The sequence below is a fragment of the Amblyomma americanum genome, chromosome 3 (assembly GCF_052857255.1).
Source record: "Amblyomma americanum isolate KBUSLIRL-KWMA chromosome 3, ASM5285725v1, whole genome shotgun sequence".
Lineage (NCBI taxonomy): Eukaryota > Metazoa > Arthropoda > Arachnida > Ixodida > Ixodidae > Amblyomma > Amblyomma americanum.
The window spans coordinates 120,431,951-120,438,100 of record NC_135499.1 but is presented as its reverse complement, the minus strand read 5'-3'; positions in this window follow the sequence as shown (position 1 = coordinate 120,438,100).

Genomic DNA, 6,150 nt, shown 5'->3' with positions numbered 1-6,150 from the left:
ATGTGCAATGCCATTCCGGTGTTTTCAACGTCACCGTTTCAGAGCCCGGCGGTGTTGGTAGTGTTGATAGTGCAGACTCAGCGAGGCCGGCGACCCCTAGTTCAAATTGCGTCTTACGTTAGACGCAGCTGCAGGGAACATGGCGCTGTTAGCACTATATATCTACAAGATGAAAAACACATATATAATTCACAACTATTGCAAGCAAGGACGCAGTTTTTTTTTCATAATTCCTGCGTGCGATATTAAACTGAATTGTATTTTTATTTTGCAACACGATGTTGCCAGGAAAGCGACTAAGAGTGTTGTATAAACAGCTTAAGAGATCCTGAGTTCCTCTTTACACAACAGCAATAACGGCAGCGCGGATCCTTCCCTCCTGCGATGAACAGCGCACTTTATTAGAGGAAGAGTCTACAGCACTATTTGCATGCATGGACCAATAACGCTGGACAAGCTGTGCTTGCAGGTGTGAAATTTGCATGTTTGGTTGCTTCCAAAATTTAACTGACTTGCTCCCAAAGCTACACATGGCTTTGTCGCGGCGCAAGCTGTTGCAGCTTGCCACAGCGATAATAAATTCGCTTGCGCATGCTTGAGTAACACAGGCCTAGGCTGACTGAAAAAAATATATGTCTCCTCTGTTACGTTGTCCAAGTACGCGTCGATATGTTGACGTCCGACCTACTATGCGCTATCGGATCGAGTGTTTGTAAATGCGCGAGTGTTTGTAAACCGGCTCCTTATTTGGATCAGTGCGAATAGAGGCTGATCCGTATCGTAATTTAAAGGCATATCACCTATAACACTTTGCGAAAACTCAGCGCAGGAAGCGAGAACGGCGCACTTGGTCGGCGTGCTGACACACATACCTCGCGTGGCATTTCGTGTTACTAAAAGGTTGGTAGCTAGTTCCCGCACGCATCGTAGTGTCCTCGCAGAGTGCACAACGTAGCGCAGCAGCGCATCGGCATTACGCGTTTCAAACAAAGTGCAGACCCGCCGCAGTGACTCAGTGGTTAGGGCGCTCGGCTACTGATCCGAAGTTCCCGGGTTCGAACCCGACCGCGACGGCTGCGTTTTTATGGAGGAAAAACGCTAAGGCGCCCGTGTGCTGTGCGATGTCAGTGCACGTTAGAGATCCCCAGGTGGTTGAATTTATTCCGGAGCCCTCCACTACGGCACCTCTCTCTTCCTTTTTTCTTTCACTCCCTCCTTTATCCCTTCCCTTACGACGCGGTTCAGGTGTCCAACGATATATGAGACAGATACTGCGCCATTTCCTTTCCCCAAAAAACCAATTTAAAAAAAAAACGAAGTGCAGCCATTTTGACCCAACACTGGGCAGCACTTTGGTTTTCTCTACCGAACCAACATGGCGGGCCTAGTTCTTGAAGCGTCACGAAATGGCGCTGCGCATTTCGCATATCGTCTATTGCTCTCACCGGAGCTGTCAAGGCTTAGCGGAATGGCGCAGCGATCGAAGGGCAATAACACTGTGCTCTCGGACACCGGTTCTCGAGCTTCGGAGCCGAAACTGAACACCTCCTGACGCGAAATCTCCTTTCGTTTTTTTTAGCCATAGAAAGCTCCGGCAGGGAGAACTAGATTTTCCGCTCGCACTTGAAAACTTTCATCCAACAGACATTGCCTGTTTGCAGCATAGTGTGACAATAGCCAAAGCACCGTTTAAACTACAAAAGTGAAATCATTTTTTCACTCAGTTTTTTTTCTTTAACGACCATTACCTGAGCGCAAATTATTTATTGTTCCTTTTAGGACATGCGTTAGCGTTTAGGTTGCATACTGTGGTGTTTTGAATGGAAACTCCTCGTTCAAGAAGCTTTCAGTCAAGCAGGGAGGCGAAACCATTAAACTGGTGCACTGTACCATCGCGCATGCGCGTAACATAAGACCGCGTGTCAGTACATGTCAGGTGTGACGCCCCACACTGGATCAGTGCTCCTGAGTTTCCTTACAATGAACGGAAGTGAAGCTACCAGTAATGCAGGCGACGTATGTGTTTTCCTCCTAAAGAGCAAAAATGAGTTCACATACACCCCTGTTCTGTGCACAGCGTACAAAGTCCTCCTGCCGTAATCAACCATGAGCTTCTAGCTTTCATTCCTTTCCACACGCATCGGAATCTTCAAGCACTTTTTACATCAGGCTGGATCTAGGCATGAAGCTACGAACGTTCCTAGCTTCACCGTCCAAAATAGAAGGCTTGATTACGTCCTCTCTCGGTGAGACCACGCTGTATATATGTGCGCCTACGCCAGGACCTACTATTGACGTGGAATTCAAAAGACTACGCGCAGTCCGTCGGCGCGCCGAAAATAAATACAGAAGAACTAAATCCACGTATGATCTAGCCCTTTGTCGCCGAGCTCAACGACAAATAAAGCACCACCTAGCGAGATTAGGAAGACAACGTTGGAGGCAGTTCTGTTCATGGCTGGACCCTCGCAAACCGCTGTCGCGTATTTGGCATGTAGCCAGGCGCTTGCCACAAGAACGGTATCCTTTCCGTGCCATGTCCATTTACCAACGCCGTAATAATGTAGAGGTAGCAGAATGGTTGCGGGCAAAATGGTTGTGGGCACAACTCCGGCAGCATCTAACAGTTTGGAGGCTTTTGTGCCACCTTCACAAGACGACCACTACGACATGCTTTTCACGATGCCTGAACTAGAAGCTGCTCTTTCCTTGTGTAGGCGTACATCTACACCTGGTCCTGACGGGATTTCGTACGCGTCTCTTTCTCACCGTGGCATGGAAGGCCGAACTGCGCTGCTCAATTACTACAATGATACACAGGCTTCCGGAATCGTTCCAGAACACTGGAAGATCAGCCGCCTGGTTGCTCTTTTGAAGCCTGGAAATCCTCCTTATGAGCTTACCTCATACTAGCCAGTTGCACTAGCAATGTGCGTCGGTAAGTTCATGGAGCAAATGGTGCTGGCGCGGCTCGAATGGTTTTTAGAGCAGAATGCTCTATATCCGGACATGATGGCCGAGTTCCGGCGGGGACGTTCTTCGATTGACAGCGTAATCGACCTCATATCGACAGTGGAACATGAAAAACGTAGTCGCCGACAAGTCGCTGCTGTCTTCTTGGACATCAAAGGGGCCTACGACAATGTACTTAATGACGCCATCCTTGATGCCCTTGACGATATAGGCGTTGGCGACCGGATGTACTCGTGGATTGTGAGCTACCTCAACGGCCGGTCCGTTTACATGTCTACGCCTGATGGAGAGACTACCCGTCATCAGGTTTGCCGTGGAGTTCCTTAGGGAGGAGCTCTCAGCCCAACTCTAACGTGACATTGATTGGACTGGTGAGTGAACTTCCGACTCACATTCACATCAGTGCCTGTGCTTATAATATCTGCATCTGGGCTTCGGGTTCGACACGTCCGCAAATGCGCGCGAGATTACAACGTGCCGTGTCATCTACTTCAAGGTACCTGCGACGTCAGGGTTTGCACTTAGCAGCTGTAAAATGTGCCGTGGTCGCATTCACGCGCAAGTCTGTCTGCCGCTACCCGGTAACACTTCAAGGAGTTGCAATGCCATATGTCTCCCACCACAGATTTTTGGGCATTATTATTGACCGCGATCTGTCATGGTCGAGGCATATAAATATGCTAAAGAAAAGACTCACTCTTTTTTGCCATGTCCTTCACTTCGTGGCAGGCATTAAATTGGCCAAGCCCAACGGAGCGCTCCTTGCTAAGGCTTTACGATACTTTTATAGGCTACATTTGTTACAACCTTCCTGTACTCTCTACCATGAGCATTTCCTGCTTGCGGACATTAGAGAGTGTCCAAGCACAAGCGCTCAAGATATGCCTCGGATTACCACGTTGTGCCTCGAACAAAGGCACGGTTGAGGAATCTCGTGCGTGCCCAATATCGATCTACTTGTCACATGAACCACTTCGTGTATATTTACGCGCACTTACACGGCACCGCTGTCACCCGCTGACGGAGATTTTTGATGAGCGACCGGACAGCAGTTTTGCACATGCACTGCGCTCCCATCGATCCGAATTGTCATCAGACTATGCCCTGCCGCATCATCCCTTGCAGCCACCAAGGGTGATGGCTCAGCCTTCATTATGCCTGCATGTCCCTGGCATAGTCCAGAAATCTGTGATGCTGGTTAGCGGACTGAAGCAACTTGCTCTTGCCTACATCTGGTCAGAATACCAAAACTGTGTGCACATAAACACAGATGCATCTGCGTCGCCAAAGGCATCAACAGCAGCTTTCGCAATCCCCGCTCAGCAGACGACCCACAGATTCATTTTAGAACATAAGTCTACTTCAACCGCTGCAGAGCTTGCGGGCCTTCGGGAAGCGATCCGCCACATCTGCGGAGAACCGCCTCAGGAGTTGTGCATTTTCACTGACTGTAAACCTGCGCTACAAATTTTGGGATGCTTCCTATGCCACACCGCATACCAAGCTCTGGCTCTTAATATCATTAGTCCCCTGTCATTTGCTCAGGAAAAAGGCCACCGTATAGAGTTTCAGTGGATCCCTGGACACTGCGGACTCGATGGAAATAAGACCGCCGACACTGAAGCAAGGAGCGTCTTCAGCAGTGGCCTGCGTACAGCTGTGCCGTTCTCTAGACCGGACACCACTTGTTTCCTTTCGTAATCAATGAGGAGTGCGACAGCTAGGTACTGGGCCCGGCCCAGACACCCGGCACATACGCCTTAAACGGCTGGATCCGGCGATGACCTTTTCTGTTCCTCGCGGAATACCGCGCCCTATTGCATACGCAATCCATAGATTACGTTTAAACGTCGCCTTCACGCGCAAATACTTGCACTTAATAGGACAAGCGGACTCCCCGAACTGTACCACATGTGGCGTGCAAGAGACTATAGAACATGTTTTATTGATGTGCCTAGCATATACACGTGAAAGAGTTAAGCTTGCACCTGTTTTGAGGTCTATGGACACAAGGCCCCTCTCGGAGGATTTGATCCTCGGCGCTTGGCCAGATAGTTTGAAAACTGTACAGGCAACGCAAGCGCTCCCACGCATTTTAAGCGACACGGATCTTGCCTCGCGTTTGTGATGTTAGAAAGTGTGCATTTTTTAATGTATTTTTTCATCTGCCTCCTCCCGTCATCATCACCCCCCACGTGACCCTCTTCTCTTCCCGTTCCCCAGTGCAGAGTAGCAGGCCAGATTTCTTTCAGGCCAACCTCTCTGCCTTTCAAGTCAATAAACTCTCTCTCTCTATCTTCTTAGTTTCAGCTCGTCAAATTTCTTGCATTGTCTCGGAGGAGGTTGTCGCTTATAGCTTTCCGCGCCGCCTGTGCTGTCTTCAAAAACTCCATCAGCACTTCGAAAAGTTGTTCGTGCAACTACGGGTGCCCGCTACTTATTACTCTCCTATACTTGATAGTAGAGGTAGTGCTTAGGTTCTGGTGGGATTCTTGCAGTGATGGCGCCCCCGATTCCCCCCCCCCCCCTGTGTCTCATAGCATAAACGATGTGTCTCATCCGCAATGTCCTGGAATAAAAGTACTCTATAAGTGTTACAGAAGCAGCCTTGGTACAGTGCGCCTCTCAGTGGGCATTCAGGGAACACAATTCCAACGACTGTTCCGGTTGCATTGCTGTAGAAGATATTTACTCTGCCCCCTTCGTGGACCCATGTATAATGTAGCTGAAACGTCCGCCTGTCTTGTTGGCATTTCCTCCGTTCTTCTACTGTCACTGCACTGGAAGAGCGCGCTTCCAAACCACTTAATACGTACATCTCACCCAGCACCTGGACACCTGCCCCTGGTGCGGCAATCGACCAACCCTTTATCGCCGATGTGGTGGCTCAGTGCGCGGTTGCAGTGCTCAGCAGCTGAACCGAAAGACGCCGGTTCGACCCCGGCCGCGATGGTCGCTAGAGGCCAGTGTAGATGGAAGAGGCCGGGGGAAAAAAGGGAAACGCTATGCGGATAACAATGCGAGGAGGCATGAAGGAGAGTGTGCTGAATCGTGTTCTTGAGCTTTGCAATGTATAACGGAATTCGAGTGCCAGTACGTTGATACAGAGAATATATATAGTCGTCAAAATTAGAAGATGCGCAGTTTGGAGGACAACTTCACCACCCATGCGTTTCA